At 44.0% G+C, this 19915-nt stretch overlaps 1 protein-coding gene across 1 annotated transcript in view; it reads left to right on the top strand.

Annotated features, from left to right (window-relative positions):
• The window catches only part of apln (apelin), a 28319-nt gene extending 22786 nt beyond the window's left edge, over window positions 1–5533 (top strand). Inside the window, exon 3 of the mRNA XM_071410442.1 lies at window positions 1137–5533. The gene's annotated coding sequence lies outside the window, so the exon portion shown is untranslated. The remainder of the gene's footprint in view (window positions 1–1136) is intronic.
• Window positions 5534–19915: the final 14382 nt, after the last annotated feature.

Below are 19915 nucleotides of genomic sequence, written 5' to 3' on the forward strand. Positions count from 1 at the left end.
CTTCGATTATAATCACAGCCGTATATATCCCAAGCAGACACATCGATGGCCCTGAATGAACTTCATTGGACTCGATGTAAACTGGAAACCACATATCCTGAGGCTGCGTTCATTTTAGCTGGGGATTTTAACAAGGAAAATCTGACCACGACTCCATTTTGTTGCTCCCAGCCTATAGACAGAAAAACAGGAAACGCCTGTGCTCAGGTCTGTTCAACGCTGGTCCGACCAATCTGATTCCAAGCTTCAAGATTGCTTCGATCACGTGGACTGGGAAATGTTCCGCATAGCGTCGGACCATTACATTGATGAATACGCTGATTCGGTGAGCGAGTTTATTAGCAAGTGCATCGGTGATGTTGTGCCCACAGCAACTATTAAAACCTTCCCCAACCAGAAACCGTGGATTGAATGCAGCATTCGTGCAAAACTGAAAGTGCGAACCACTGATTTTAATCAGGGCAAGGCGACCGGAAACATGACCGAATACTATCAGTGTAGCTATTCCCTCCGCAAGGCATTCAAACAAACTAAGCGTCAGTATAGAGACAAAGTAGAGTAGCAATTCAACGGCTCGGACACGAGAGGTATGTGGCAGGGTCTACAGTCAATCACGGACTACAAAAAGAAAACCAGCCCCGTCGCGGACCACGATGTCCTGCTCCCAGACAAACTAAACAACTTCTTTGCTCGCTTTGAGGACAATACAGTGCCAACGACGCGGTCCGCTACCAAAACCTGCAGGCTCTCCTTCGCCACAGCCAACATGAGTAAAGCATTTAAACGTGTTAACCCTCGCAAGGCTGCCGGCCCAGACGGCATCCCTAGCCGTAAGCATAGTACAATAGAAACAAGTAGTGTTCTTTTCCACAATGTTTTTTTAAATTGTTTTTTTATCCCTTCAGACAGTAAACTGCAATTTCTGTGTTTTAATCAGCTGGATATATCTTTGTGTTTGAGGGCGATTTGAGTCGACATTACTATTTCCAATCAAACATTGCATTATTTAACTCAAGAACAAATGTTGTGAAAATTACACCAACCAACACTGAATCCTAGAGGGCTTTCTATTGTAAAGGGGGAAATAAAATGCCTGGACTTACGGCACTTTTGTCGTCTCTGTTTTTGTTTTGCAGGCACTGCTTCGAGCGCCCACCCCCAAGTTCTGATTTCTATGCTCTTCCTTTGCCTTGGGGGGCCTTGCAACGATGGGCCTACGCTTGCCCAGCCTGAAGAGTGATGTCCCATAGCACCTGCTGGTTCTTCAAGCAACTCTTCTCTGTCCACAAAACAATCAGGACAAGCCACTCACCCTCAGCTCTAAGAAGAATTGGGGGCAGGGAAAGGGGGGGGTGGGGGGTACTGAGCCCAAGCTATCAGATTCTATTTCGCTCTCTCTCTCTCACTCCCTATCTCCTCCCCCAAGTGTTTTCTATAATTTGCTTTCTAGAGCCCTGTCATAGCTGGTCTCGTCGGTGTTGCCCACTTTGCATGATGTGTGGTTGACAGGGAGCCTGGTTCCAAACAGTCTTAGTCTTAAAGCGTCAGTCACTTCTCCATGGTGTGGTATTCCCATCCTCTCAGATCCAAGGTGACCACAGCCATTAGTTCCATTGCCGTGTAACTACTTCTGGCTTTACTAGTAAACGGGTGGTGATAGTGAGGAAAGGCAGTGGCAGAGTTCCACAAGTTGACTGCATTTATTCTACAACATGTTTCGCAGATCCATTAAAGCCAGGTTAGCAAATTCACTCAAGGCATTCTCACCTGTCTGCAGCAAAACTCAATCCGAGGTTTTCCTTTCAGAAAGTAGAGAAAGGATAAAATCATTATCCTTTTTATTTCATGATAATTTCAGCAAAAGATGTGAAGTAAACAAAAATTGGACCCGAGTGAGGATGCCATTTTACCATTTGAAACAGCACATGTAGTCAAAACAATCATGATAATTACTTCACCTGAAAGATTCTTTAATCCAAAGCTCTTTACATGTTACTAACCCCATTAACACCTCGCGGGGGGGTTAAGCAATTTTCCCAACGTTACAGACACGTTGTCCCACCTGAGATAAGAGTCCTCTGATCCCAATTCCCAATCCTCAGCCTCCTCGCCACTCTGAAGCCCCCGGTAGCTTCTCTACACGACTGTTAACTGGCAGGGGTGGTCTGGTCTGCTCTCTGAACGACAGACTCCCTTGCCTTTTAATGAAGTGCCAAATAATAAACTACTCCACAATGCTGCCAGGAACGAAGGAACGAAAGGAAGAGAGAAATGAGAAACACATTACCTCTCGTTTGAAGTCTCGATAACACTGACACATATGCATTATGATACATTTCTAGACAACAAGAAAAATCCCATTTTACAGGCAGTGGTAGCAAGGAGTCCAGTTAAATTAGACCAAAAACACGTTTCAAGCAAACTTGCTGTCAGCTCAGTAAATCTACCACCATGTTCAGCCTACCAATAGTGCTCTCTTCTCTGACTGTTTAGTGAGGCTTTTTCGACCCTTTGACCGAGATCTTTGATTGATGGAATGTGCTATGCCTTTCCATCATACTGGAATATATTACTGTTTTGTTCAGATTTTTTTTGTTTCTATTTTCATTTCTTTTTTTCTCAGGGTGCTGTGATAGAAGCTTGTGCCAGAGCAGTCTCTATTTTGCACATTTATTTAAGACACACAAACATTTATATATGATAAGCATATTGACGTATACTGTATCTTTACTCTCCCTGCCTATGTATAACACCACTATAGCCATGTATCCAGATTCAGTCCTTGCTAAGTCATTATGGTTCTTTATGCCTCTGTTGGGTACAGTTGCCTTTTTAGCTTGCGCTTCCACAGCACAGGTGGTCATGGCTTTGATCATGATGTTCATCAAATCCCATGGCTAATTTCTCTCAGATGGGCCTCCCCATAGGCTGGCAGGGGCCACTCACAGGCTGAGCTTATTGTCAAATTGGCGGAGATTGGAACCACACCCTTCCCCCCCTCTACAACCTTAAACCCCTTGTTGATTTATGTAACATGCTACAATTGGGACATGTAGAGCAGATGCCATCCAATCAGCATCCAGTTTGCTATTAGATGTGGAGGGATGGGGGAAATCTGTTTTTTCGGTTGGTCTCTTAATCCAAATCTGGTTTCAACCTACAGTAAGAATGGCTTTCACTACTAGACTGTTAACAATCACCCCCCAATTTTTTTTTTTACACGTGACCAAGAGAGGAAATTGTAAGGTTGTTTTTTAAGCTGCTTGGTTTCAACCAAGAAATCCAATATGTTATCTTTCCCCCATTACTGTTTCTCACCCAGAGATTAGAATTAAAAAGCAGTTTCCCGGCACCTCTGCCTCCCAGCATGAGACGCTCTTAATAAGAGAGCATCTCAAATCACAGTGGTAACTCGCCCGGCCGAGCTCACCTTGATTAAAAATGTATTCAATCTTAAGGGCACTGTGAAATCATAATTTCAGTCGCACCATGATTATTTCATACCCTCTCAGACAGAGCATTCATTACTGCTCCTTCTAAATAAAGACAGCGTTTGCTCAGTATCTTTGCTCACGTATTATTATGGGGGGAGGTAGCTAGTAGGGAGATAGGAGCTGGGGATGGGCATTCTAAGCCACAGGAGTCGGGCTGGATTGGCTCAAAATAATAGGTTTAAAAATCACTATTTTCCGGTCTGAGAAGCTAGTGTTAAGGAAGCAAAGCAATGTCTGTATCCGCACTGTTCTTCATGAATGTATCCCCCACCATCTGCACCAGCCGAGCCGCCCCTCCAAATGCAGACCCAATGTTTATGTATAGAGTACAATTTGAGTCTTGGTCTCCCCAAATCACTGCTAGTCCACCCTGGTTGGTTATCAGTTGGATCCAAACTTCCAAAGCCAAATATCAATCACCTGGCTTTGCTCCAAGACTTCTTTGTACGGGCAAGCTAGGCTGCACTTTTGCAATTCAATTATGCTACTGGTAAAAAAAAAAAGAAGAAAACCCTTGGTATAAAATGGCTCTCCAGTGTTTTGTGACAATTTTTGGTCGTCTGATTCTTGTCTAGCTGGTTGTCCAAAGCGTACTTTTTTTAAATACAGTGTGGAATACAGCTGTATATTTTGTGGTCGTAAACAATAATAGAACATTTTGTCTGCAGTACAATATGTTGTAGACAGGTGAGAGCTTCACGCATTCTTCTCCTATACAACATACCCCACAGGCCTCCATTTTAGGTTAATGGAGCTTGTGGTGTAGAAGGACAAGCACATCCAGGCTCAAACTGAAATGGGAAACCAATACGTTTTCCTTAATGGTCTTTTCCAGCAAAGCTACCACAAGAGAAACGATTCCCATCCTCTCATCTTGTTTCCTCTCAATCCTCTTATGTGTTACATCTCAAGGCCTGAGTAATGTTCCTATGCACATGTTAGCATGTTTTCACTGGTTTGTTTGTTCCGAGAAGAACGTACCATGTTTGTGCTCAGCTCATTTTCCACTTTTAGAAATGTGCACTTGGCTGGGAGTGTGTATGGAGTAGGAAGCAGTGGAGGGATAAATGTGTATGACTGGTGGAGAAAGGAGTCTAGCAAGCTAGTGATGAAAACTGCAGCTTAACCATGGGTCACTGTCTCGCTCGAGCTGTAGGCAGTCCCCACAAAGAGTCAATCAAAACCACTAGGTTTTTAATCTTTGATGTCGCTGTCACTTTCTCTCAGCTCTTGACAAGCTCCAGTAAAACTCCTTTCCAAACGTAACACGACCCACCAAGAAAAACGACTTAGCTAGCATGCAATACATTCCATGGTTTTACCTTATGCATCTAAACCCGCCATACCCCCACTCTGTGTGTGTGTGTGTTGTATCTGCAGGATCAAGTGGCTAAGATTCAATCCCGATGCAGTCACACAATTCCACAGGCGGGACAATCCGAAGGATAACTAGATTTGATCTCCCGCGGGAGATGAAAATTATCTGTCATTATCTCGCTGCCTCAAATGAGACCTTCATACCCCAGAATAGAGAAGGCCCCTCCTCCCATTGATTATGACAATGTTCTCCATCTACATGGCAAACTGGGTCCACCATCAATACCATTCAGAGTAGTTGAGGGAGCTCCAGAGTGTTTAGGCTGAAATGCCATTGCAACAGTGTTACTTACTAGGTCACAAGCAAACTGCAGTTAAAAAGACAACGTATTACACCTGAACTTCTTTACTACTGTCGAAGGTATGTGCTCATATTACTCACCAGGCCAACTGTACAGTCCCTGTCTCTGTTTTGATGTTGAACTGGGCAAAAATTAAACAAATAAATGAAGAAAACAAGTGTGTCAGAAATGGTTGAAATACTGTGTACATATTTGAACTTTTGGTTTCTAATTTATAAAATATAAGCTTTAGCTCTTGGAGTACTTATTTTATTTTTTCCTTTCACGCGTAGCTTTGTGTTTTTATTTTCTATTTCTGTAAAGTGTGTAAATATATCTTTATGATAATAAGTCATATTAAAAAATCTTATTTTAAGAATCTATTGTGTTTTGTCCTCTTTGCGTTGGTCCCTCCGAAACGAGGCATGTTAATGGGTGTTACTACTGAAAGCAATTGATAACATTGCAGCATTATTGCAGAGGACACTGGGTGTGATAATTAAAATATGTACACTACCGGTCAAAAGTTTTAGAACACCTACTCATTCAAAGGTTTTTCTTAATTTTTGACTATTTTCTACATTTTAGAATAATAGTGAAGACGTCAAAACTATGAAATAACACATATGGAATCATGTAGTAACCGAAAAAGTGTTAAATAAATTAAAATCTATTTTATATTTGAGATTCTTCAATTGTCCACCCTTTGCCTTGATGACAGCTTTGCACACTTGTCATTCTCTCAACCAGATTCATGAGGTAGTCACCTGGAATGCATTTCAATTAACAGGTGTGCCTTCTTAAAAGTACATTTGTGGAATGTATTTCCTTCTTAATGCGTTTGAGACAATTAGTTGTGTTGTGACAAGGTAGGGGTGGTATACAGAAGATAGCCCTACTTGGTAAAAGACCAAGTTCATATTATGGCAAGAACCGTTCAAATAAGCAGAGAAACGACAGTCAATCATTACTTGAAGGAAGACATGAAGGTCAGTCAATCCAGAAAAATTTCAAGAACGTTGAAAGTTTCTTCAAGTGCAGTCGCAAAAACCATCAAGCTCTATGATGAAACTGTCTCTCATGAGGACCGCCACAGGAATGGAAGACCCTCTGCTGCTGAGGATAAGTTACCAGCCTCAGAAATTGCAGCCCAAATAAATGCTTTACAGAGATCAAGTAACAGACACATCTCAACATCAACTGTTCAGAGGAGACTGTGTGAATCAGGCCTTCATGGTTGAATTGCTGCAAAGAAACCACTACTACAGGACACCAATAATAAGAAGAGACTTGCTTGGGCCAAGAAACATGAGCAATGGACATTAGACATGGAGGAAATTTGTGTTGATGTCTTCACTATTATTCTACAACGTAGAAAATATTAAAAATAAAGAAAAACCCTTGAATGAGTAGGTGTTCTAAAACTTTTGACCGGTAGTGTACATTAAATTATAACACAATTATAATATGTATATTTGCATTTGACATTCAACAGCTATTCAAGTCAGCCCTGTCATCAGCTCTTGTGCCCGTGTTTACCAGTCTTGTAACTCTGCTATAGAATAGAACTAACTTTGGTCCCAAGAGAAGGCTGTCAGAAGCCCCGTTTATACCTGCCACTAACATGCGTCCTTATCTTGTCCCGATCTTGCCCGTTTACACTTATAAGATCTGATCAAAATCAGTTCACAATGCATCTTTTAATCATAAACACCTGTCTAAAAATGTGAGCACAATCAAAATGAGGACAAGATCATGACAAAGGACGCATGTTAGAACCAGGTATAAAACGTGGCTATAGCCAATGCCAAGTAATAGGACACATGCAAAGAACTCCACCCACATCTCCGTTGGAATCCTATATCAAACCCATGACCATCAAGTAACACCTTGCCTGTGACAGGTTCCTATAGCTTCAACTCCTTATTAAGCATAATGCACATTAATACAGCATAATTGCTGAGTATGAATATCACGGATAAGTCCAGCTGTATTAGCATTTAGCAATCATGCAACGTATTGCTACACAGGACCCCCTGAATCTAAGATTACACTCAGCTGCTGGATAATCTTAAAGGAATCCAGCTCAAGCAATTACAGTTGACATATTGAGTCATAACATTTCTCTTTCTCCGTGAAATATCCGCACATTATTCAACAGTCGCCTCAGGCTTCAAGCTGCTCTCTTCTAGCTTATAAAAACAATACCGTCTTGAGATTAGTTTATATCACCACCTACATCGCTAACCCCTACTTTGGCGCTGTCCTTTAATTGACCCACATAAACACATAGACCTATTAATATTGTCTATTATCACAAGAATAAAGGGTTAACTTCTAGTATTTTCTTTGGTCTTAAAAAATATCTAAACTAAAGTGACATCACTGACTCCAGTGAAGTTCTATCAAATTGACTTGGAACGTAGGGGACTACTTTAACCCTCTAAGTGAAGTGTCCTACCAAAAGAGGAACATAATGTCAAATTGAATTTACAAAGTACCCTCTTCAAGTGTCTATTATGGTCTCACCTATCATGAAAGGAATCTTTGAAAAGACCTCTGAAGGGAGTGTGTGGGTGAATAAGTTAAGGTAGATGTCTAAGGTTCTGCGTTCTGGTTCCACTACGTCCAGTGGGACCACTCTGGGAAGTGCCTTGTTAGCATGCAGAGTTGACACGGCATGACAGACAGGAGGTACCCCCTCTGTGCTGCGGTACCCCCAAAAGCCGCCCAAGGTTATGTCATCAACCCCAGGTCAGCTGTATAATTGGGCTGGGGGTCACTGGGGCGATACGGAGCGTGACAATGAGGCTATAGAGTTACAGTGCAGTGCGGCGCAGAGAGCGTCGCCAATGGGGCGTTACAGCCACCAGACGGCCCCTTTGAATGGTTAAAGGTTCAGTACAAAGAGCGGCTCCAGTCTGTTCACTGTCATTGCTGGAATGCATGTCACTGCCACTGCTTTCCCAATCACAGAAATTGTGAGGGGGCTGGGAGAAGAGGGGGAGGAAAGGTGCATCCGCTTCAGTTGGGAGAGAAAAAGGTTTGAGGCGTAGAATATGAGGAGCAAGGCACCATGGGAAATAAGTGTCAGACACTGAGTCCCTTGTGGCTCTCTTAATTATTGACAATATCCCCACGGCAAGCGAGGGAGAGCCGGGGAATCAACTGTGGAGGAGAGGCACACAGTGTGCTGTGCCTAGCTAGCTATGGAGCACAGAGGAGACAGGCTGCAGGAGGCAAAACATCTGTACTGCTTTTGGCACTGAGTCCCAGGATCACTTCTTCTGCCACATTATTAAAACCCCTTTACTGCAGTTGGCTGGCCCATTATACCACCAACAAAGCCCTCAGAACCACTGACAAATCAAATACTGGTGGATTCTATCCAGTCCAAGGCTCTATTTTGCTCGCCTGGACTGGATTGAAGATCTCACTAAATTGTGATCAAGTGGATCTGGCCACACTGCTCGCTGCTGGATAGGCACTGGTTCAAAGGTAAAAAATTCAAGGGGAACTAAAGAGAACACAACACCACGGGCAATTAACTACACAACAGCCTGTGAGAGATGCCACTTGGATGTGGTGAGGGGTGGTGTTGTATCTCCAACTGCTCTGAGATGGAAGGAAAACACTACGGATTGCAAGCAGAGAGCCTGGAGCCAGGTAAGAGGCAGGAACAACAGTCTGTCTAATTCACCTCAGCTGTGGTAACACCAGCAGCCTCTGCAGCGGGCCACGGATCACTGGAGTGGTCATAAAAACAAGGCCAGTGCAAACACAGGACAGCCAGGGGAGTGGGGAGGGGAGAGGAAACTGGGAGACTGGGAGAGAGAGTGACTTCTGACTCCTTCTGTTGTTAAAAGGTGGACAACAATATGACATCATAATAAAAAAAGGGTCGATTTCTTAATTACAGACATCAACCGAAATCAAATATGCCAAGACTGCCACAGCTTTTCCTAATTTGAATCTTTCCTTTGGGGAATGTCCACATTGGGAATAGCCAATGGGGTGGCAGGTAGCCTAGTGGTTAAAGAGGCAAGCCAGCAACCGGAGGGTTACCAGTTTGAATCCCGGGTCCAGCAGGTTATTTCTGTCAGGAAGTGAGCTGGCAGCTGGTATCAAATCCTAAATGCATTGTCTGCTGTTATGCCCTTGAGCAAGGCACTTAACCCCCCACAACAACAGCTCCCCACTACTCTCAAAACCTGTACATGTGTCTTTCAGAGGGGTTGGGTTAAAAACAAAAGAAACATTTTGGTTGGAACTTGTGTGCAATTTACCAATAAAGTGATCTTAATTTCTTAGTGGCAGTCTTTGAAGATTGGAATATTGTTGTTGTTGATTTCTTAAGGAGGAAGTCGCCCAGCGGTACATAATTTGTAAGTCGCTCTGGATAAGAGCGTCTGCTAAATGACTTAAATGTAAATGTAAATGTATAATGATGTCATACTGCTGAGTCTACCTTTAAGGTGGAGATTCCCTCCAATGGGTATGTACTGTAGAGAGAGTCTTATGATATCATCCCAAGTTCCGTTGAAGTTAGAGAGCACTTCTAAAAAGGTATGGTGAGAACGCGGTGGGGTGGGGGATGTTGGGTAATGTTGCACCTTTCATTGAACTAATTTCCCTCGTCACTGAGCCAAAACTGTCCTCCAGGATTAAACCGCACACTGTACGGCTCAGCAACATTAGCCCTACATCGCAGGCTGGGAACAAAGCAAGTGCACTGGCCCATAGGCTAACGTATTCAGGGTCATACTGCACCTTTCCCATCATTACATTGTTACACATTTGTGATGACAGGAGACAGAGAAAGTCACCTTCCCCAGGCCTTGTCTAAAAGCACATTTTGGGGGCATTTGGAAAAATGACAATTCCTTCCCAAGACATAGGCCGCTGTTGGTGGCGGTCTCTTTCTGTGTGTCCGTCGGCTGTGGTCAGAATAGTGTGGAGGAGAGGTGTGGTCAGAATAGTGTGGAGAAGCGGTGTGGTCAGAATAGTGTGGAGAAGCGGTGTGGTCAGAATAGTGTGGAGGAGAGGTGTGGTCAGAATAGTGTGGAGGAGAGGTGTGGTCAGAATAGTGTGGAGAAGCGGTGTGGTCAGAATAGTGTGGAGAAGCGGTGTGGTCAGAATAGTGTGGAGAAGCGGTGTGGTCAGAATAGTGTGGAGAAGCGGTGTGGTCAGAATAGTGTGGAGGAGAGGTGTGGTCAGAATAGTGTGGAGGAGAGGTGTGGTCAGAATAGCGTGGAGGAGAGGTGTGGTCAGAATAGCGTGGAGGAGAGGTGTGGTCAGAATAGCGTGGAGGAGAGGTGTGGTCAGAATAGCGTGGAGGAGAGGTGTGGTCAGAATAGCGTGGAGGATAGGTATGGTCAGAATAGTAAGTCGCTCTGGATAAGAGCGTCTGCTAAATGACTTAAATGTAAATGTAATAGCGTGGAGGATAGGTATGGTCAGTATAGTGTGGAGGAGCGGTGTGCAGAGAGGCCTGAGGTCGTCGGCTGTGGTCAGAATAGCGCGGAGGAGCGGTGTGCAGAGAGGCCTGAGGTCGTCGGCTGTGGTCAGAATAGCGCAGAGGAGTGGTGTGCAGAGAGGCCTGAGGTCGTCGGCTGTGGTCAGAATAGCGCAGAGGAGTGGTGTGCAGAGAGGCCTGAGGTCGTCGGCTGTGGTCAGAATAGCGCAGAGGAGTGGTGTGCAGAGAATCCTGAGGTCGTTGGAGGCCGATGCACACAGTGCTGCAATCTTTACGTGTACATTTCTGGCAGTAAACACAGTCCCATAGGGGGATCCGGTGATATTGCAAAATGGAGCAAGGCCTTCTGCTGTGCTGTCATGTTTAAAATAACCAAATAACCTTTTATAGATGTGTTTTCTGTTGTTATTGGGAGTCTTGTAAGATTAACACTTGCTGGTTTTCAATGGTTTGTTTGTCAGCAGGATGACACGTCAATAGACAAGAACAACATTTGAGGTGTCCGTTTGTCCTTGAGTTCCATGAAACAGGCCTATCTATACACCCCAGAGGCAACACATGCAAGAACCAACATAGGGCAGGGAGGAAGTCAGATCGCAAAAAAGCGAAGGTTATCAGTTGTGTGCATGGTAGAGATTGCTGGATGACAATAGCACATCCTGGGCCCTAGAAAGACCGTTGATGAATACCTTTGAAGCTCACACCAGTAAACCTTTCTCCCTCACCCACACAGCAGCCCACCCAATCCTAAAACAACATTTAAATAAACATGTTGCTGCTGCTCAGGGGGTGCATTGCCGTGCCATTATCTTGTTAGGGCCAATTAATTAAGAGGCCACGTCTTTAAGGGGCCGAAGCAGGGCTTGTCAGCAATATTTAGGGTGATTTTTTGACCAAACTTTTGTGTTTTTTCGTCCTTTTTTTTCTGCCAACAGTGCAAATTGACTGGAAGGGCAGCTATAATTAAGTTATATGGGCAGCTTCAAGTTGAAATAATGGGACAGTGACAGTCCTTAAAATAACAGGGGGAAAACCCATCACAATGAAAACCCATTCAGCTTCTCGCTCCCCCAGTTCCCTTTGTAACTCAGCGGTATTCCAAAAACACATCACACAACAATGACTCGAGTACAGTGGCCATGTCCTTACTGGATGTCTTCCCAGTCAAAATAGAACGGGAATAAACATATAACTGAATGCAGCGGGAAACAGGGCAAAAGCATTAAAAACTGAAGACAATGATGCTGTGACACACACTAACCTATAATTGCACACAGCACAGGATGCGAGGCCAGTCATTGGCTGCCTCTCCGGGGCCCTGTGGCCTCCGAGGATGAAAGCCATCATGAAATTGCACAGGATCAGCAAATCACTGTCAGATGGCCACCGGCTAAACCATTCCGAAAGAAACCCATTTTCCCATAAGCGTGAAGAAGTTTACAAAGCACAAGGTAGGGGAGAGAGAGACAAGGATAGACTACAATTTGTAGTGGCCTAATAGACAGATGTCAACGCAACGATCTTAAAACACAATCCCTGAATAGGCTCCCATTAGCAAAGGAGAAGAGAAATTGAGCTTTTAAATCTCGATAGTGACCCCCCACAATAACAACGTTACCTCAGGCTGCTTGAATGCATTAGGTTACTTGGAAAGCAGTGTAGTAGTACTCGAAAGATCTTGGCTCTGGAGATTCATTCATCCGATGAGACAGAAACAGGTTGCCTTAGTGAATACTATACAGCTCATAAATGCATTCGCATGGAGACGGAGACATTAAGTGAAGCAGCAAGTATTTGGGCCATGTCCAGACAGCTCTAATCTGCCAGCATGGATTAGATGAACCCTATTAAAACTGTAATAGCAGATTTCCCTAAATCACTGCCAAAGCTTTCCTCTTTAACAAGCTTTTGAAGATATGCACTAAGACCAGCCCCTTTTAACCGTCATGCTGTTCTTGACGTCTTAATGCAGGTCAACTCTCAGGTGTCACAAACCAGCCGCAGAGAGAAGAGATAGAAAGAACAGAAACATAAGAACACCAGAGGGAGAAATACTCCACATATTTGTTTATTGAATGAGAAGGAGAGAGAGAAGTAGAGAGTAAGAACATGGAGTGGGCCCAGAAACCAGCCAGCTCCCTATTCCTCCTCTATCTCTCCCTCTCTCTCTGACAGACACAGCATTTCAGGCCCAGACAGTCTTTTCTGGCACCTTTCCCCCACTAAGGAGAAGATAGTGTAGACCCATCTTCACCTCAGTGTGAACCCAATGCTCCACACATCAACATCAGTCAGGCAGCGGCAGTGGCAGGCGCATCATTTATGGCAGACAACCACTCTCTAATCGTGCCAAGTGGAACCATACTGTGCTGGCTCAGATATCTTCTCTTAACATTGTCCAGTTCCAACAACTACGGTGGATGCGTAACCAGGCCAGCACCATACAGTTTGGCTTGGCTCACTAGTATGGAAAGGGTATTAGACAGCCACTCAAACTGTATATACTGCAGATCACTGTATACATGAGTGTAAATATGCGCCATATGCAAATATAAAAAAATTGTCCTTGCCCCCACAATCCCAGTGGAGTAAATCTGCATTTTCTAATTTCCCCCTATAGGTCCTTAATTGATTAAAAATGAATATGGTATGGTAATATTAGGCAGGCTTTTAACTGTGACTGGTTGTAGGCGATATATGAAGTTGGAGTCCCTGCGGTTAATGAAAGTGGTGTCTTTACATCTAATTATTTTCTCAGAATTGTTTATCAAACACAAACCCCCAATTCCTTTCCTCCTCCACTCTGGGCATGTGTGTGTGTGACATATCTGGTTAGCATTCCGAGCCCAGGGTTAGTAAACACAGACGGGAGGAATATCCAATTTGTAAGTCGCTCTGGATAAGAGCGTCTGCTAAATGACTTAAATGTAAATGTAAATGTATACAGAGCAGATTTCAGAAAAGACATGCATAGGGTGCTAAGAGGTAGCATAGTGAGGCTGTGACTGCTAACAGCTGGCATTGCTATTGCTACTACTAACGCATAGCATGCTAGTAATGTATTGCATATGCTAGCGATGCATACCAAGCTAATGGATAGCATAGATATACAGCGCCTCGTGAAAGTCTACACACCCCTTGCACAGCTTCACATCTTGCTGCCTTTACATTTTATCTCAAAATGGATTACATCAAAAAATGAAAATCTGCCAATGTACATAACCTACTACACATTTCCAAAATCAACAAAAAATAATATAAAGCTTTCCAAATTAATAAAAAATAAATAAATGAAGAATACAGCCACAAAACATTTTGAAAAAGATTCAACATACATCCATATTTTTAAGCTCAGTGAATTTGGTTGGGAGTCATTGATGGACAGCAATATTCAAACCCTGTCTCTGGTTTTCAAGGAGATTTAAGTCAGGGCTGAGACTTGACCATTCAGGAACACTCAACATTTATTGGAAAGCCATTCTGGGGTGTCTTTAGCATTAACATTTTGTGTCATTTTCAGCCCTGAAAAACTCTATCCCAGGGTTCGGTATTCAGAAGCCTATGGCAAGAGTTCCTTTAACTTTTGGTCTGTTCTTCGCTCCTTTCAAATTTATTTTGACCCTGACAAACGCCACAGTCCCTGGCAGTGACAAGCATTCCTATAGCACGATGCTGCCACCACTATACTTGAAAATACAGAGGATCAACAGCATTGCATTCACTCCACATTACTGGCCTGTATGGCAAAGTTAAAAGAATGACGCCTGTTTTTTTTTTTTAAACACTCCAAATCATTGATTATGTTTGCAACAAGGATGTGTAGTAATACTACAAGACAACACGACAAAGAAATGCACTTTTTGGTCTAAATAAAAAAAATACAGGCTTGGGTCAACTCCAACACAACACAAAACAGAGTGTAAACCTCTGTATCGTGGGTGGCAGGATCATATGTTTGGTATGCTTGTAACCGGCATGGACTGGGGAGTTTATCAGGATCAAAAGAAACATGAAAAGAGCAAAGCCCAGGTAAAAAGTTTGAGGAAAACCCGCCTCAGTTTTCTAAAAACCTAACCCTGGGGAAGAGTTTTTATTTTCAGTGGGACAATTACAAAGACATGTATGCCAAAGACACACCAAAATGGCTTTCGAAGAGGTGTTGGGTATTTCTGATTGGTCCAGCCTCAGATCTGACTTGAAAATGTGCTTGAAAATCAGAGACAAGGTTTGCTGTCCATCAATGACTCACAACCAAATGTACTGAGCTTGAGCAAATTTGACAAACATTGGATAAATGTTGCCCTAAGAGTTGTGCAAAGTTGGTAGAATCTTATTGAGAATGATTCACAGCTTGTATTGGCTGCCAAAAGTGCATCCAAGACATACGCAATCAAGACGTTCTAAGGCAGCAAAATGTGAAGACCGTGCAAAGGATGTGTAGAGTTTCACGAGCGGATAAGGGATGTGGTTGCTGTGCTACAGGGATGCACAACATGGAGGTGCAGCCTGGGATAATAGTCTCATTCTCAGCCGTATGGCTTCATAACATCAAAGTTAGCCTGGCTGGTTAAGGGAAGGCAAGCTCCTGAGTTCTCAGAGTTCCCAGGGTTCCTGGGGAATGCATCGTCCACCGCGGGGGGCAGGCAACTGCCAAGGCCACATGACAGGCGTGCTGTCAGGCAATGGACCAACCCAAACCTAGCCAATCACAGCTCAGACAAACACAGAGGATTATCAAATGTACACACACAGAGATAAGGGTAGCACTGGAGAGGGGCTATTTGGCAGGCTAGTTGGACCTGTTCTTCAAAGTTCACGTGTGTGTTAACCATGATCACAAACATAATCTAGCATTGTATTGGAAGTCATTACAATGTTATTACTGAGGAATATCAGAAGTATTTTATATATCTATCGGTGTTCAGTATTGTCTATGACATTCTGGGAAATCAATATTGACAAGCCTAATATTCTCCAGTTAACTACTCGCAGCTGTAAACGTGTCTACAGTGACAGTCACACACTTAATATGATATGAATAATGTTCATCGCACTGCGGGCAAAGCACTTCAACTCAATAGCCTCACAGTGTATAGAGAGACAATTCCCAAGGTTTTCAACATTAACAGCCAAATCACTTTTCTCTCTTTGCTCAGGAAAGTGTATCCACATGGGTGTCATCTCCTCGACGGCTCCTTTAGTCGTGTAAACATGACGTCTAGCACACTAAAAGCCTGAAATGTTGTAAGTGTGTAATCTAACTTCAAGAGGAACACAGTGTAAAAACCAAAACCATACACTTTGAGAGAAATCCGGCCGGAACTAGGAACGTCGGTTGGCTGGATATGCACTCACCCGCTAGTTACTGCTGATTGGTTTTGGTTCTGCCCGTTATTGTGCTGTCCGGTTAGAACGTGATGTTGAGGCCCATTACTGGAACTTGGTCACCGCCACAAACACAGCTGCTTCCATTAGAAGGGTTTCATGTAAGTGTGGTTCTAAAAAGGGAGAGCAATACAATCATTAGGATCCACTCACAGGGGGCTATTGAGACAAATAGACGCAACACAACAGACATGCAAACTAAACGGAGATCGGGATGTGTTAACATTTGACCTGATTAAAAACATATCAACGAATGCAATAATTGTACAGGCTAACACAGGGATATTCACACATCAGCAATGTAAACATATTGGCAGAGAGGGAAAGAGAACTGAGTCTAGGGATATTAAGATGTATGGCCCTCTATGGCCTGGCTACAGATCTTATCTGAGGCAATTAACAACTGCACGTGTGGGGGCACGAGTGAGGCTATACTTCGCAGCGGTAGCATGTAAACAATATAACCATTGTTAATACACTTAATACTGAGTAAGCTAGCTGCACTCAGTAAACACTCTTGTAATAATGAATAAACAGTATTAACTGGATGAGGTAGCGTGCACAGGGTACATATAACCAGACAGTGCTACCATTAGCTCAGAGCTAGCAACAACAATTCAAACCTCTTACTTACAAACTTATCTACACAGTTACATTGCACAGTAAGGTAGCCATCACTCACTAATATTACATCTAATCCTATCCCATTAACATTTCCAACACTTAACTTCGTTCACATTACCCATAAGTACTCTGTTACGTTGCGCCGGATGTCATGCATTTCAATGGATACATCCACAATGGAGTGGAATCGCAATGCCCCCTTTCGGTTGAAGGCTCCGTTGCGAGACTTAACGTTGTCTTCAGTCCAGACAGAGTCCGTCGAAGAACAGAAGTTAGATGAAAGATGAAAATATGTGGTTTTTGGTGATGGCTTTATGGGTAAACTATTACACATTCCTATAAGTGAGTACTATTGTAATAGTAATGTTAAATAATACACATTGTCTGTTAAGCCAATTGTATTATATGACTGTTGCCTCCCGTTTATTGGGATGGTTTGTTTTTGATAATAATTATTAGGTGAAGGTCACTAGATACAGTGGTATCTTCAAACTAGCCTATCTTTCAGTTAGCTAGCTAGCTAGCTGCACTGCAGTGCAAGCTTGACTTGCTATAAAGTTAGAGTAACAAGTTGAGGAAAAAGTAAGTCAACAAAACATGTTTTATTATCACCTGAAACAAAATATTTATCCTGTCTTGAATGAAAAGGTCATATATTGCAATCTCCCAGAAGAAATGATCACAGGGCAAGACTCCGGGAAGGTAACGTACGGCATAATGAAATACATCACAATGTAAACAGGGCATTACTTATTTCAATGGACGCACACAACACTTTGGTTAGAAAACAGCACGTGAACAGTCCGTAGGCACAACACTTTCTCCTTCTTGCGATGCCATGGACACACACACTAACGTGAGATGTCAGGGGGGCCTCTGGATTTCTGTTGGAAATCTACACATCATAAAAGGCCTCAATGGGGGCTTAGTCCTGAAAGGGCCTAGTCCTATCCGACAGGACAGGAGGGAAAAAGGGCAGAGCAGCAAAGGGACCAGACAAGGTGGGGTCTAGTCCTAGTGTGCATCTGGCCGAACTAGAGGAGCAGCTGATTACTAAGGTCTCTTTAGAGGACCATGGGGACCAGTAGGGTGCCGGTTCCAGTGCACACAAGGGGCTTAGAGGCAGCCCAATGAGGGAGGTGCACAGAGACACAAGGACAGTCCTGGGCAACCCATGGATGTGGGTGTGGAGGAGGATCCTCTGGATTAGCTGGTTCAGGGTGCTCAGCTGGTACAGGTCACATCCTTGGATTCTGAGTACAGTGCCGGAGGCTGGCCACAGCTGGAGGAGATGGCTCGCATTCTGCGATGGAGGAATGTGGCACGCCGGCGACAACTGTCGTTAGCAGTTGACTGCTGAAGGTGATGGCTCCCACGGTGGAGCAGGTGGGAAGCCCTGGGTGAGGCTCATCAGGGATCTGAAGGTAGTGACAGGTTGGGCCTCAGAGACAAGGTCAGGTGGATTCCCAGGTGCAAGTGATGGAGGGTCTTCCAGTGCAGGAGGCAGGTGGTCCCCCTGGGGATTTAGATCTTACAACTAAGGTTGGAGGCTTAGAGCCAAGTATGGCAGTAGACTGTGAACAAAGCTGATTAGGGAACTTTGTGAACTGGGTAAGGCAGTGTTTCCCAAACTCAGTCCTCGGGACCCCAAGGGGTGCACATTCCATTACACAGCTGATTCAAATATTCAAGCTTGATGGTGAGTTGATTATTTGAACTTGAAGTCCCCAGGACCGAGTTCGGGAAATGCTAGACTAGGGGCAGGGACTGCAGACCTAGCTAAACAGCTGACGCAGAGCCGAGCTGAACAGGAAATCCAGGGCCTGGAACTAGAACAGGGGACTTGACGTGTAGCACTAAGGGAGCTTACTGCTTACCAACTGAGGCTGGGGGCTGCTAACCAACTGAAGGCAGAGCCTGTGGACCTAGGGGGGCAGGTAACCGAAAGCCTGGCAGAGCAGCGGACCATGGGCTGACTAGGGCTGGAGACAGCGAAGCTAAAATGGCTGAAGGCTGACATACTAGTGCTGATAGCTTTGGGCCTGACAGGGAAACTGACTCTGAACCTGACAGGGAAACTGACTCTGAACCTGACAGGGAAACTGACTCTGGACCTGACAGGGAAACTGACTCTGGACCTGACAAGGAAAATTATTATAATTATGCAGGATTGATTGGACCTACCAGGAAGGCAGGGAACTCTAGACCTACCACAGGGGCAGGATACACTGGGGGAGGACACTCAAAGCCTGGACACTTTACACCTGCCAGGTAAGCAAGAAACTTCAACTCTAACCCTACAAGGAGGGAAGGGAACTCTGACTCAACCAGGAAGAAAGGGAACTCAGACCCTACCAGCAAGGGAACTCTGACCCTACTGTGAAGGAAGGGAACTCTGACCCTACAGTGGTGGCAGGAAATTGGATGTCTAGGTCAGGGGGGAGATTAGGGGTGACTTCTGGTCACCCAAGGTGATGTCCATATGGTTCCCAGAGGTAAGATCTGGAAGGTCTGGAGGTAGCAGGACCCTCAGGGATGGAACTAGCACAGTGCTAGCAGACAGGGCAGGAGAGGCCTCAATGTCCTGGCTGCACTTGACATCTGCAGTAGCTGCAGGCTGTGGCTCCATCCTACGACCAGACAAATAATCCAACGCTGGCTTGTCAAACCTCCGGCACCCAAGCATCAGTGGAATTATGTTTTCGAAATTTTTATAAATTAATTAAAAATGAAAAGCTGAAATGTCTTGAGTCAATAAATATTCAACCCCTTTGTTATTGCAAGCCTAAATAATTACAGGAGTAAACATTTGCTTAACAAGTCGCATAATACATTTCATGGACTAATCATTTTGTTTAATATGATCTTTTAATGACTCCCTCATCTCTGTACCCCACAGGTTATCCAATGCCTCACAATGAAGGGCACCTATTGGTAGATGGGTAAAATTGAAGACACTGAATATCCCTTTGAGCATGGTGAAGTTATTAATTACACTTTGGATGGTGTATCAATACACCCAGTCACTTCAAAGATACAGGCGTTCTTCATAACTCAGTTGCCGGAGAAGAAGGAAACTGCTCAGGGATTTCACCATGAGGCTATTGGTGACTTTAACACAGTTACAGAGTGGCTGTGATAGGAGAAAACTGAGGATGGATCAACAACATTGTAGTTACTCCACAATACTAACCTAAACGACAGAGTGAAAAGAAAGAAGCCTGTACAGAATACAAATATCCCAAAACATACATGTTTGTAAGCAAGGCACTGAAGTA

Source organism: Salvelinus alpinus, chromosome 7 (genome assembly GCF_045679555.1).
Source record: "Salvelinus alpinus chromosome 7, SLU_Salpinus.1, whole genome shotgun sequence".
NCBI classification, from domain to species: domain Eukaryota; kingdom Metazoa; phylum Chordata; class Actinopteri; order Salmoniformes; family Salmonidae; genus Salvelinus; species Salvelinus alpinus.